The sequence below is a fragment of the Protopterus annectens genome, chromosome 13.part0 (genome assembly GCF_019279795.1).
Source record: "Protopterus annectens isolate FY-2018-M chromosome 13.part0, PAN1.0, whole genome shotgun sequence".
NCBI classification, from domain to species: domain Eukaryota; kingdom Metazoa; phylum Chordata; order Ceratodontiformes; family Protopteridae; genus Protopterus; species Protopterus annectens.
In genome coordinates this window covers 1,216,489,108-1,216,503,799 of record NC_056747.1, presented here as the reverse complement: position 1 = coordinate 1,216,503,799, position 14,692 = coordinate 1,216,489,108, and the positions used below count along the sequence as shown (strand labels likewise).

General features: G+C 40.3%; 1 protein-coding gene across 1 annotated transcript in view; it reads left to right on the top strand.

The window, feature by feature from the left end:
* METTL2A (methyltransferase 2A, methylcytidine) overlaps window positions 1–14,692 on the top strand; it is a 506,716-nt gene that overhangs the window by 90,638 nt on the left and 401,386 nt on the right. The gene's annotated exons all lie outside the window — the stretch shown is intronic.

The following is a 14,692-nucleotide window of genomic DNA, read 5'->3' as shown; positions in this document are numbered from 1 at the left end:
AGAGGCACTGGGAACTAAGGTCGGGTGGCACAATGCCAGGGTAATCCTATGGGCTAGGCTTGTAAAGGCTCCAGGGCCATTAGCCTAGTACACACCTAGGAACCTATAAAACAAAAAAAAAATGGTAAATCTAGATTTCCTTAGTTATGTTTATCCAGGCCATCATTTTAACAAAAGGCTGGGGACAAAAGCTCTAACCTGTACCTCACAGTATCTAGAATACCATGGCTTCTGAGGCCCAAGCTGCCTCCAGACTATCAGTTTAATTCTTTTATTTTTTCCACACGTATTACACTTCAGTCTTGGCAATTTAGGGAGTAGTGCAAGGATGAAGGACGAAAATGAAGAGGAAGCAACAATTTCTTCTTTAGCCATGACTTTTGTTCAGGCCATCTTTGGCTCAAAAACTTTGGGGGGGCAAAGCTCTGAAATGCAACTCATGCTCCTAGAACCCAATGGTTTCTGGGGGGGGCTGAGACCTCCGGCTTAATTCCTCATTTATTATGGTGTAATCTTGACTAGTTAGGATATGTTGAATGAATGCAGGAAAGATCTGAAGAGTACAACAAAGTGTAAAAAAAAAAAAAAAAAAAAGTCTGATGTGGCAAGACCAAAATGAGGGGAAGTGAATGTTTTAAGAAAGGGCAGTCCTGGCCCATCAGCGGATCTATCTGGTAAAGCAGCTTATGCCCTTAAAAATATGTCTGATATATCTAACTTCAGGGACCCTCCTTGATTAGTCTTTGGATTGAATTCCGGTTACTGTCCACCATAACAGAAGAAGCCAGAGGTAGTCCAAGGTTAAGAATACTAAATCCCAAAAAACAGTGGTACCAGAGGAAGTGTGCTAGAATTGTGATTAAGATATTACTTGGCAGTTGTGCAGATATTACTTGGCAGTTGTGCCGATATGGGTGTTTTTTAAATTCCAGGGACTATAATTATGAATCTTGGAATAATGGAACTGTAATTGCAAACTTGGAAGAATGTACAGCAAGTCTGAGGTTGCAGTACCTTGTTATATTTCCTTATTACAAAGAAAAGCAGTATTTGTGTTACTTACAGGGGGTGTGGGGTGCAAGGTAGCAAAGCCCCCATGCAAAAATTATTTAATAGTTTAACAGCAAATTTAAAAAATTTGGTATTTCTTTTTAAATCACTAGCTGTTTTTTAGATATTCATAACTCAAATTCAGAACCCTTACTTTTTTTTCAGTGGAGATATTCTTGAAGGAAGGATTAGAGGTGGATACATATCTGGTGGAATGAATTTTGACCACAGGTGGTGCCATACTTCTCAATCTGCAGACATTAAAAATGGGAACAAGGGCTCTTGAAAGATAGGAAAATAGAGCTAAAAATGTGTGCATCTAATTTAGCATAAAACTTGAATATCAAACAGCACATAACTCTCTTTGCTTCCAGTAGGAATGTGGAATGCCAAGAAACACGTGTTTAAAAAAAAAAAGAGTAACAAAATGATGGAAAATGCAAGCACATTGTCAAACGTATAGTATAAAATCTGTAGGTCAGGCATACAGATTCTCTATGTAATATTGAGTGTGAAGGTGAACATCTGGCACATGCAATGATTGACGTCATGGTCCTCACCCAAGTAGATCAGGCAGTGCCAGTGTAGGTCTTGACTGGTAATCTGAAGGACTCCATGACTTAGTTGGTTTGCTAAGCAAGCAGTAATGCTTGATAGAGTGCGTCATTGGAGAAGTAATGCACACTCAGAGTCGTTGTAAGGCCTGATGATGCAAGTGTTATTTCCCCAGGACTACACACCCTGGGGGGCATTATTGTGCTTGGAGGATGGGCTACCTGTTGAGCTGTTTTGCAGTAGCATATGCAATTATTGTTGGTGAAAGTATTTTATGTCTAAAATAAGTTATGTAATTATTTAATATCCACACACACAGCAGTTACAGAGACTTTGTAGCGTGAATATACCTCATGTGTCTTTTTGTGAGCAAATTAATGGAAAAAAATCATAGAATACAAGGCATTGCAGCACTCCCCCCTTCACCCGTTTACTGTCCCTGTTTTTGCCACATAGTGTTTCTCTGTTCCTTGTAGAATTACTGACCGACTCTTTTGGTAACTCACTGATGATTAACATCAGTCAGCAATACCAGACGTTAATGTCATACCTCTTATTAGAGAACAGGCAATAATTACAGTCTACAGGGATGTATTTCTCACATGCTTTTATTACAAGTTGTTCTATATTGTGCATCATGATTTCTTTCTTTTTGTTACTAGAAATAGTTTGAACCATATGCGTGTCCAAGTTTGCTGTAAGTAATCACTCCAAAATTTCCCACTTTCTGAAGTTAGAATAACTACAAATTTCTGGCATGCCTATTTGACCTTATGCAACACTACAGAATACTCTGCCCAAAAGAGGTATTTGCTTATGGTCTCTGGTCACTCTGTCAGACAGATGCACATGCTTGCACACATACACACTTTTTTTTAAAATTTGGCCATTCTTTAATGCATGCTAATTTGAGCTGTTCACTGTTGATATCTAGGAAAATCTGAACTGTGCAAGCATTCTGACTGGTGGAAAGGGTCATCCTTTAAAGAAGGAATGTTAGATCTTTGTATTGTGTATGCATGTGGAGCATTTCTCCCGGGGGCTGTATGGAAAATGGACACTGCAATCAAGAAATCAAAATGTATTTATTTACTCTTTGTTGACCATGTTAGTCCCACAAGGCCTGTGGCCTCTTCAGAGGAGGCCCAAGGTGGTATTTATACTGTCTGGAGAAAATTTGATCAGGGCACTAGGAAATTCCCTTCTTATCGTTGTTGCAAGTGGGACCCGTTTTGCATGAGCACATTCCAGGCACAGAGGCAGCCTAGAGAAACAGAGACGCAGAAGGAGGGAGAGGAGTTAATGAGGTGGCAGGATTAATGGGAGAAAGTCAGTATCGAGACTGGAAAATGTTTGCTTGCAAGATTTTTGAGGGGGATGTTTCAGAGAAATCTGTTTGAAGGAGATGAGTCTGCAAATGATGGCTGTATAATTACAACCCTACAGTCAGAGGAGGGTTGTGAAAAGATTTAAAGAAATGTTGTTGCAGAGTGAGCCAGAAAATGAAGGTGACATTTCCTGGGGGGATATTATGGAGGAAAATACAAAAGGAGGATGCAGAGACAATCTTGAAAAATAGTGGTAAGATGGAAAAGAAAGTATTTGCAGAGAAAGTAAAAGAAGGTAAAAGGGGAATAATAGAAAAGGAAAAGGCAGAAGAAATGAAAAGTGGAAGTATGTGGAAAGAATTCATAGTAAAATAGACAAAGAAATGGACAAGTATGAAGTGTGGGATAGTTTAATAGCTCCTTTGCGTGTAAAAGTACATTAGGTAAGAGCATTTATCCTTGTTAACAAAGAGGCATTTCGTGACAAACTTGTTAACAGAGAGACAATCTGATATTGTTAATCCTCGTTCATTCCTTACGTATGAGTATCGGTTCCGACCTCGGAACCGAGCCGGCCATCTTCCAAGCTCATGTCAGCTACAAACTCTCTCGCTAAAACTCTTACCCAGAATTCCTCTCTCCCTGTTACCCCAGATTTCATTTGCTGCGTCGCCATTCGGTCGTGTCAAGCTACTTCTCTTGAGCTAAGTACAATTTTTTTCGTCATACTAAATTCTAAAACAACCTTGTCTCACAGAAAAGTTATTAGATAGTTTTCTCTTACCTTATCGCATTTAGCGACTATCCTTTCTTTTCAATTCCTTTCCTCCTCTTTACCGCAAGGTAATTTTTTTTTTACCATCGTTGGTAAACCCCCTTCCCTTCTTACCTTCGGGTAATTCTTGTACCATTGCTGGTATTTTTTCTGGTTTTTCCTTCTTTCTTTCTAACATGGCAGATAAAAAAGGTAGTCCAGGATTTAAAAGATGTTCAGATTGTGGCCATAAATTACCTGCTTCAGATGCACATTCCCTGTGTGTCTATTGCTTAGGTGTGCCTCATTTAACAGTTGACCCACCCTGCGGGATTTGTAAGAATTTCTCTAACAGGACGTTGATTGAGAGAAAAAATAAATTGATATTAAAGAGGCTACTTAAATCTCCTTTTTCAGAGGCTAGTTCTGGGTCGGAGGCTTCAACCCCTCCAAGATCCCATAAGAAAAAGAGTGATGAACATATAAAGGCCAAGTATCTTCCTTCGTCCCCTGCTGGGGTCTCCCACGAACCGAGATCCAAGAAAGCTAAGCTTTCCACTTCGGATTTGACCTCTTTGGCTCCAGCGCTTTCGGTACCTAGACTTTTGGTACCGAGGCCATCGGCGCCATCTGTGACTTCGGCACCGACTAACGTATCTGTACCAAGGGGCTCCTCGGTTCAGACTTCTATACCAGCACCGACTGTCCAGTCGATGCAGACTGTTACGACGTCGATGGATTTTTTGACGCCCATTGCCTTTTTGGCTCCGACAACTTACCTAGCACTGACAATTCAGTTATCGGCACCGATATCTTCGGTTTCAGCCATAGCGCCGACAGTCACTTCGGTACCGACCTTATTGTCGATGCAGACCATGATTTCGGCACCGATGATTTCCTCGTTGCAGACACCTGTAGTTTAGTCCTTTACAGCCTCATTGTTTTCAGTGCAGTCCTGAGAGGTAGGCACTGAGCTTGCTCCATCTTTGGATAGACCTGACTCCCCTTCAGCCGTGTCCATAAAATCCACTAGAAGTCCCCCATGAACACGACGTGTTGTGTCTTGTGGATCAAGTGCTTTTGGCCAGAGGTATCCCGCCCTCCAGGACCTATCCTTCCTCAGGAGGTGATCACCCTTTGCCGAAATCCCCTACTTATTCTCCTCCTTCATTGCCTTTGAAGCCCCTTGATATAGCACAGTATTCCCCCTCTATGGTTCCCTTTATGGACCTCACTAAGGAGCCGCAGTTGCCTTCATAGCAAGAGAGTTTTGCTACGACCCAGGATGTCAGCTGTGGCGTACATAATTTGGTGTTTCACAGCCATCCAGGGACTCCAAGTCGGCAGGCTGAGCCACTTAGGAGAGAGGTGACCCCTGTCATAGACACTCACCCCTCTTCAGGTGGACCGGCCTTCCAGCTAATGGAGAAGGCTCTGACATTGACTGGCGATCCTGTGCTATCACTCTCCCCGCCCTCCTCTGGACCGCTATGTACACAAGTCGCTCTTGGCAGACACCGGGCGCAAGGGCCTCAGGATATACTCCCACAGGAAGCCTCTTTTGCACTGTCTTCCCCAGCTTCTACCTCTGAGGAAGTTCATCAAAAAAGCTTGTGCAAGAGGAAGCACATGGACTCCACAGAGGAGTCCCTTACTCAAGACACAGACTTTGATGATGGGGAAGGGTCCCCTCGCTCATCCTCTGTGTGTATCCTTTGGTGATATTCTTGAAATTCTTAAACAGAAAGGTGACTGGCAACCCTCGAACCCGACCTCTGAAGAGTCTGTGTTCCTGTAGGCCTTTCGCACCCAGCCCTCTACCTCCTGGGTTACTCCACCTGCTGACGAACTGGTCCGACTCGTCATGCAGCATGCGTGGAAAGCTCCTGACACCATTGAGGCCATTCCCCAGAGGCCAGATAAAATTTTGTCCCCTCCTGCTACTGACCCCCATTGGTCCAAAGGTCTTCCTTTAGATGCTTTGGTGGTGGCAGCCGCAACTAAAAAGGACCTGGCGGAAGAAGAAAGCCAGACTGTCCATCCGCCCAACAAAGAGTCCCGGGCTCTGGACAGAATAGGGAAGCATACTTTTGCATCAGCGACCTTTGCAATCAGGTCCCTGAACTATATGGCACACTTTACCAGGCTTCAAAGAGATTTAATTTCTGAGCTCTCTGAAACTTTGGCTGGTGCCGTGTCTGATGAGATCCGTGACAAAGTGGCCTCTCAGCCAGCCACCATTGAATCGATATCTAACTCCTCCATGCGCCTGATATCTCATGCATCAGAAGGAGCAGCTAGAGCGACAAGTTCAGGCATTGTTCTGAGAGGACACACCTGGATGAGCTTGTGTAATTTCTCGGAACCTTTCAAAGCTTCCTTTCTCAACGCTCCCATCAAAGCCTCTTCATTGTTTAGACCCAAGGTTAAAAGCACACTGGCCAGATGTGAACAGAACGGTAGGACCCTTTTTGCCATTGGTGTCCGTTATTCTTCCCCTCAACGAGCTTTCTCCAGAAACCAGAAGAGTGGGAAGATATGGTACAAAAAGCCTCAGGGTCCTTTCCGTGACACACGCCGAGTTCTCCCCTAGAGGCCGAGGGGGAAACTCACAGGGAAGATGCCCTTTTTGGGGCAGACTGGGTCCGCGTAACCAGGGTTCTAGGGACTTTCTCTGGCCATTCCTACCGCGCTCCTGAAGAGCGGCCCAACTGCTTTCCTCTGGAAGTGGTTGGGGGTCGTTTCTCTTTGTACCATTCTGCCTGGCTAACCATCGCCACCGATTCTTTGGTACAAAGGATAATAACCAGAGGTTATCATATTCCCTTTGATCTTTGTCCCACTTCCCCAACAAACTTAAATGACATTCCACCCAGTCAAAGGGAAGAAGCAGCATTAGAGATATCAAAGCTGCTAAGAAAGAGTCATCCAAATAGTCCCTCCAGACCAGACAGCATCCGGATTCTACTCAAGACTATTTTTGGTGCCAAAGAAAACTGGGGACTGGAGACCAATTTTGGATCTCATTGTATTGAACAAGTTTGTAAGAGTACAAAGATTCCGGATGGTCACAATACAGTCTATCCTTCCGCTTTTGGAAAAAGATGATTGGATGTGCTTGATAGATCTTCAAGATGCGTACTACCACAGTGGACAGGCCATCAAGAAGATTCCTTCACTTCGTGTGGGAGCCAGTCACTATCAGTTCAGAGTACTGCCCTTCGGACTCTCTGCAGCCCCCAGAGTGTTCACAAAGTGCATGGCAGTCATCACAGCTCACTTGCAACTACAAGGATTCCAGGTGTTTCCATACCTAGACGACTGGCTCATCTCCGCCCCCACCAGACATCTATTGGAAGAAGCCCTGGCATACTCTCTCCTTTCTTCAGAAAGGCTAGGCATAACCATAAACTGGCAAAAATCCAATCTCACCCCATCTCAATTCACAGAATTCATAGGGGTCATCTTGAATACAAAGGATTGCAGAGCATCCATTCCAGAGCACAGAATTCTAAGGATAAAGCAACAACTGATCCCAGTCCTTTCAAGGGAAAAATCCACATCTCATTCTGTTCTACAGTTGTTGGGTTTCATGACAGCCTCCATTACCATTGTCCCCTAGGCCAGGTTTCACATGAGGCTTCTACAATGGCTACTGCTCACCCAGTGGTATCCCTTTCAGTACCCTCTTTCAGCCAAGATTCGGGTAACTCACAGGTGCAAACAGGATTTAAATAGATGGATGAACCACAACCCATCATAATGGTCTTGCCCCTTTTCCCCCCAACAACCCAAGGCTACAGTGACCACGGACGCCTTCCTGGTGGGGTAGGGGGGGCTATGTCAGGGACAGACTGTCCAAGGTACTTGGTCTGAAATGGAGGCCCATCTGCATATATATGTTTTAGAGCTGAGGGTGGTGCTTCTGGCATTGAAAGCATTCCATCCCCTGCTGCCGTCTGGGACTATTGCGATACAATCGGACAACATGGTGGTGGTCAAGTACATCAACAACCAAGGTGGAACCAAATCTTACCCCCTTTGTCGAGAGGCCATGAGGATATGGCAGTGGGCGATGGCTACCAACCGTTTTCTTCTAGCAACGCACATTCCTGGGAGTTCCAACGTGATAGCAGACAGACTCAGCTGGTGTATTCTACAACCTCACGAGTGGTCCCTGAATCCCGTGATAGTGGCGGAGATTTTCAACCGCTGGGGTCTTCCTTGCTGTGACCTCTTTGCGTCCCCGACCAACTACAAATGCAGCAACTATTTCACCCTGATTCCCCCTCCGGGACAGTCACCCAGGGGCGCTCTAGTCCACGATTGGCCCGTGGGTCTACCTTCTGCATTTCCACCTCTTCCCCCAGTTTCTGAAGAAAGCCCGCCAGTTGAAGAGCAAAGTGATCCTCATAGCGCCATATTGGCCTCGTTAGATTTGGTTCCCCTTCCTTTGGCCTCACCTGCTAGATCAACCGTGGATTCTCCATCCAACCCCCGGGGTTGATCTCCCAGCTGCAGAATCTGATTCACCCCAACTTGGACAGCCTGAAGCTCACAGCTTGGCTCCTCCAATTCCCCTTGATTGCCAGGCAGAATTATCTTTCTTTGCCAGTGCGTGACATTCTTATTGCATGTCATAAGTCTTCCACCAGAATTACTTATCTAAGCAAGTGGAAAAGATTTACTTTTGTCTGAAAGAAAAGCAGGTAATCCTTTTTCAGCACCAGTGTCGATTTAGTACTCGAGTATCTAGCCACTCTTTTTCAATCTGGCCTATCGGCCTCTATCATTAGAGTTCATTTGGCTGCAATATTTAATTTCCATGATGGTGTCCAAGACTCCTCTGTTATGTCACACAAATTATGCAAGACTTTCATAAAAGGTGTGAATCATCTAAAACCCCCTTTTAGAAAACCCACTCAACCATGGGACCTGTCATTAGTTCTACAAGCTTTGGCAATGCCACCTTTCGAAACAGCTTCTTCTTGCGACCTCAGATACTTGTCATAGAAAACCTTGTTTTTGGTCACCATTACTTCTGCCAGAAGTATTTCTGAGCTTCAAGCCTTATGCATCAAGAGTCCATATTTGATTTTTCATAGAGATAGAGTGTCATTGAGAACTAATCCTTCCTTTCTGCCAAAAGTGATCTCTGAAATGTCCATTAATCAAACCATTGAATTGCCAGTTTTCTTCCCCAACTATTCAAACAAAGGAGAGTATTGCCTACATACCCTAGATATTCACAGGCAAATTTGCTTCTACTTGAACAGGATTAAGGCCTCTCGTAAGTCGGACCAGTTATTTTTGGCCTGTTCTGTACCTAGATTAGGATGTGCTGTTGCTAAGGTCACATTGGCTAAATGGTTGAAAGACTGTGTGGCCTTCATTTATAGACAACGTAATATTCCATTACCTACTACCATAAAGGCTCATTCTACAAGGTCGGTGGCAACTTCTGCTGCCTTCCATGCCAGAGCTTCTTTACATGACATTTGTGCAGCTGCAACTTGGGCTACCCCTCATACCTTCATTAATCATTACAAATTGGATTTGGCCTCCAGGGAAAGAGCATCTTTTGGTTCTTTGGTGCTCAGGAATGTCCTTCCATGAGAGCCTCCCAGGAATAAAGGTAGCTGGGGACTCTGTCCAATACGCAAGGAATGAACGAGGATTAACAATATCAGATAAAGAAGTTATGTCTTACCATAATGTTCCATCTGTATTGTTGATCCTGGTTCAGTCATTACGACCCTCCCTCCTTCCCCCTCCTGTGGCTTCTAGTGGATCTCACCATCCGGTTCTATTGCATCATTTGACCAGAGGTAGCCTCTACCTTCTTTTGACTTGCAAACTCAATCTGAGGTAACAGGGAGAGGGGAATTCTGGGTAAGAGTTTTAGCTCGAGAGTTTGTAGCTGACGTGAGCTTGGAAGATGGCCTGCTCGGTTCCGATGTCTGAACCGATACCCATACGTAATGACTGAACGAAGATCAACAATACAGATGGGATGTTATGGTAAGACATAACTTCTTTTTTTGAGACTGTTTTTCTTTTTTTTTTTTTTTTTTTTTTTTTTTCTTCCAGTGGGAAATTTGCTTGGAGAATATGAACAAAGACTGTAATCCATGGAATCTTTATGTGATAGAAGTATTTAACAGGGAAACAAAAAAGAAAATTCATGTACAAATTTGAAAAGAGGTGGAAAGAGACTTGGAAAGGACATTTGAAAACTTTATGCAAAGAAGTACTGGATGTTGTAAAATTTGTAATAAAATGGATTTATGGACTGGAGGATGCAATTGTAATATTGTGTTTAAAGGAAGAGAAAAAAAATACTGGGAACAACCCAAACTCTTTTTTTTTTTTTGTGGAAAAGGACATTTGATAAGTAACTCGTTAAAGAAAATGTTATATTTGTGGGGAAATGAGACATGATGCAAAAATGTGAATTTAAATGTTATAAATATAACAAAATTGGGCATTTATGGATAGATTGTAAAAATGAAAAGAGTAGATTGTAAAAATGAAAAGAGTAATGAAGAGAGTAAGGAAAAAAAGAGAAGAAAGTGAACAAAGAGAAGAAATTTTAGTAGTAGTAGAAATAGAAGAATAATTAAATGAGAGAAAAATTAACAAAGGAGAATGCTCTGAAATAAATGATGGAAAAGTAAATTTGGGGATAGTAAAACAAAAAGAATTCTATTTGTAAAAGGGTAAAAAATGAAAAGAAAATTTAAAGGGACAAGTATAAATGAAAAAAAAAGGAAATGTTTGAAAACATATACAGCTAATGGTTGGGGGTTGGTATAATAGCTAAGGTGTTTAACTCACAGACACAAGTTATAACTTTTGATTCTCACCTTTGGGAGGGAAATTAGCTAGGCTTAGAATGGCCCATTAAGGCAACTAGCCTAGTAACTAGCTGTGCACCTATGAAACCATGATTCTAAAGAAAAGGGGAAATGAACATGAGTGCCTTCTTTAAATGTGATAAGAATATAGTAACAAGAGTAGAGATTTTGGAGTGGTTTAGTACATGTGATGTAGATGTAATTATATTAGAAGATGCAAGCTTTTTTAACAAATGAAGAATGATTACAGAGAAACTATGGTGGGAAAGAATCTGGAATTTGGAAAATGGGAGATGTTCAGGATTAGCCATAATCTGTAGAAATATAATAAAGATATTAGATGTAACTTCAGCAAAAATGGGAAAATTAACCATTGTAGATTTAAAATGGAATAAACAAGTATATAGAATTATAACGGTATATGCTTATACTAGTTGTAAAGAAAGCTTATTTCATCAGATTTTAGTCACATTTATCACTACATAGTCTATCATAATAACAGGAGACTTTAAATGGAATTTAAGAGGCAAGTGTAAAGAGAGAGGAAATGATATTTGAAAAATGTTGGACTTTATTAGATGTGGTAAGTTAAAACTTTAAAATTTATGAACTTACAAAATGGATATATATCGAACTGAAATAGATTAGTTTATAGTATCAGAAGATTTGTTTATAGGAGAAGGAAAGGTATTTGAAATGCTGTTTTCTGATCATCTTGCAGTATGGCTAGAGGTAAAGAACTCGGGAAAATATTATGAATAGTGTTGTACAAGAAATATTTAAAGAGAAAAAGAAGGTAGTAAAAACGTAGAAAATTACTTGAGTATGAGGAGTTGGAAAAGGAGAATTTTTTATATGATATATATAAAGTATTAAAACAAGTAAATCTAGATTCAGCTGCAGGACCAGATAGAATTTGGTATGAATTGTTTAAAAATTTAAGGGATTGGCAAAAAGAACATTTTAAAAAAATTTTAAATGAATGGTTAAATGAAGGTTTTATATATAAAGAATTATGTGGGCGACACAGCAGCGGTTAACATTGTCGCCTTACAGCAAGAGGTTCTCCAGTTCATTTCTCGGCTGGGGTGCCTTCTGTGTAGAGTCTGCATGTCCTCCCTTCGTTCATGTGGGTTTCCTCTGGGTACTCTGGGTTCCTCCCACATTCCAAAGACATGCGTCTGGAGCGTTTCTCCAGGGGCTTCCTCTGAAAATAGGCTTTGTCCTACTCGGACTTTCCTGGTCAACACATGTTAAATACAATAAATTATGCAGTAGAATACTTAAATCTATTTGGAAGAGGGAAGATATAAGACCATTAAAAAACTGGGGCATGATAGTATTGAATACATTAATTATAAGATCTTTATGAAAATAATACAAGAGATTTGAAACTAAAATTGAAAATATTATGGAAGATAGTATATATAGCATAAAGGGGAAGGGATGTCTAGAATTATTAATGATAGTGAAATTGTGGATAATATTATGGATAGGTTAGAAGCTAAAATTATGATAGGGGCCATTACTAAGGCATCTGATACAGTTGGGCATGAAATCTTATGGGTAGTAATGGAAGAATATAAGTGAGAATGGTAGGAAAGTATGTATGTCAGTGTATAGTAATAGTAAAATAAAAATACTTGTAAATGGCTGGTTAGGCCAGGAGATGTATATGAAAAGTGGTGTAAGACAGGGATGCCCCATGAGCTATATACTCTTTGCATTAGTTATGAATGTGATAGTATGTGAAATAAATTATAAAATAAAGGAAACTGGGTATATATCACTTGAAGGATTCCAGTCCTGTTAACATATGCAGATTCCATTATAATAATTGATAAAAAAACAAAATTTGGATAAAAGTAATACTTTGCACAAATGTGTGTCTAGATATGATAAGGGTGGCTTTAAATAAAGAGAAAAATAAAAGTTTACATGATGTAGTATAGATAGAGGGTACATATTTTACAATGAATGACATTTTTGTGTTAAGTATGTAACTAGAATTCAATGGGGAAAAAAAACAGTAGAAGAAATAAAACCTCTCTTCTCTGGAGAACACAAGTTGTCATTCAGGAAAAGGCTTATTTGATAAATTCAGTACTGATGGGAAAAATTACATACTGTTGGCAATATAAATTTGCTAAATATTTGAAAAGGAATTATTGCAGATATCTTTTTCATTTATATGGGGTTCTAGATTAAACCCAATAAAACGAGGAGTTTTGTATGTAAATGTAGGGGTATTGTTAATTAACCCAGTGGTATATGCTGCTACATTAAATTTGTACAAAGTGTTAAAGTGATAAATGAAAAAGATGAGATTAATTGTAAAATTGTATAAAGACATGTTTGATAAATTTTGGGGTATGGTAAAGATTAAAAGGTTGTACAAATAAAGTAAAATGGTATCAAGAAAAATATTTTTGTGGAAAATAAAAATGGATGATCTAGAAAAAGATAGAAAAATATGGTATAAGAATATAATGATAAAATATTACTAATGTTTACTGTGTAAAACCATAGGAAAATCTAACGGATGAAAAATTAAAGCTATAAAAATAAGAAGCAAATGAATACAATAAACTAGAATGTCAAGATTTTTGTGGAGACTGGTAATAGATAAATTACCAGTAAAAGGAATTATACAATGACTGGACAGTAATATTGTAAAATGAGCACGCTGATTGGCCAGCCCAACCATCGTGCCCGTTGAGAATATACAACGGAAAAAGGTCCAGTCGACCGGACTTTTTTCCATTGATATATTCTTTAATTTTAAGGGTTAAAAAAAAAAAGTAGGAACGGAGATCTTCTTTTCTCCATTGCTTACTTTCCCGAGCACTGATGTACTGGGTATGCATGGGAACGCAAGTTCCAAACGCATGCACAGTATATCAGCAATGGCAAAGCGGAGCTGTCCAGCGGCGGAAGGACAGCACGGCGCCGTTATACAAGGACATTATTTTAAAAAAGTAAGTATTTTTTTCTTAAATAATGTCATTGTATAATAGCAATAACCCACTTCTGGGTGTGGGTAATGTTGGATTTACCAACGGTTGTCTTTGTTTGGTCATGAGGGCGATGCCCTCGTGACCAAACCATACCAACCGTGGGTAGATCCAGCATTACCCACACCCAGGCGTGGGTTATTGCTTAAATAAACCATATAAAAGGAAAAGTGATAGAATATGTTTACATTGCCAAGAAGAAGAAGAAGAAGAAGAAACTACTGAACATGTGATTTTGAAATATAAACGAGTAAAAAAGTTATGGCTACATAAAAATATTTTTTTAAGATAGGTTCATAGGTTAGTACTAAGCTAACTGCCCTTGCGAGCCATTTTAAGCCTAGCCAATTGTCCCTTGTGAGACTCAATCCCTGCACCTTGTGTTTGTAAGGCAAACACTTTAACCATTAGGCCACTCACTGAGAGAAGTGGATGAAATAAGCATAGATATGATTAAATATGGATGTTATAAGAATAGAAGTAAAGCATATGATTTCATGTTATATGGAATGAAAGAATAAATGAAATGATGATTAATGGTAAATGGATTTCAGCAACTATTAAAATCAGATGGTGGTTATGGAAAAATTAGAGGAGGGGTCTAATATGGATGTAAATTTAGTACGATTGTAAGAAAAATGATGTGTAAATATGTTGTAAATAGTTATTTTTTTTGTATACAAGTAAAGGGTCTCTGCTCGCTTCCTTAAATGCCAAGGGATGTTTTGCTACCGCCATCTCAGGAAGATTGAGCTTTGGTTTACTTTCTCTTATCTGAAGGATGGCTAAATATGTTTAGAAAAGCTGCTCACAATGTCCAGCCATTCTGGTATGTTGATAAGGAGCATAGCTGCCCACGCTAGCGGCAAAGGTGGCTCTGGTGGTACCAGTCTACTGTTGTACTTTGTTAGTAGCTCTTTAAAGAATTGCTGTTTGGTTCCCTATGGAAACAGAAATGATGGTGAAGTTTATACTGGTTAAGAGGAAAGCATGTTTACTAAGCCAAAAAAAATGATGTGAAATGTATTCTCTTTATATTAATAGAAACATGGACAGATTTTGAGCCCACCTGTCTTTAGTACCGGCTGGAATATGCCTTAGTAAAGTGTGATTTATCACAAAGTTGATTGGTTA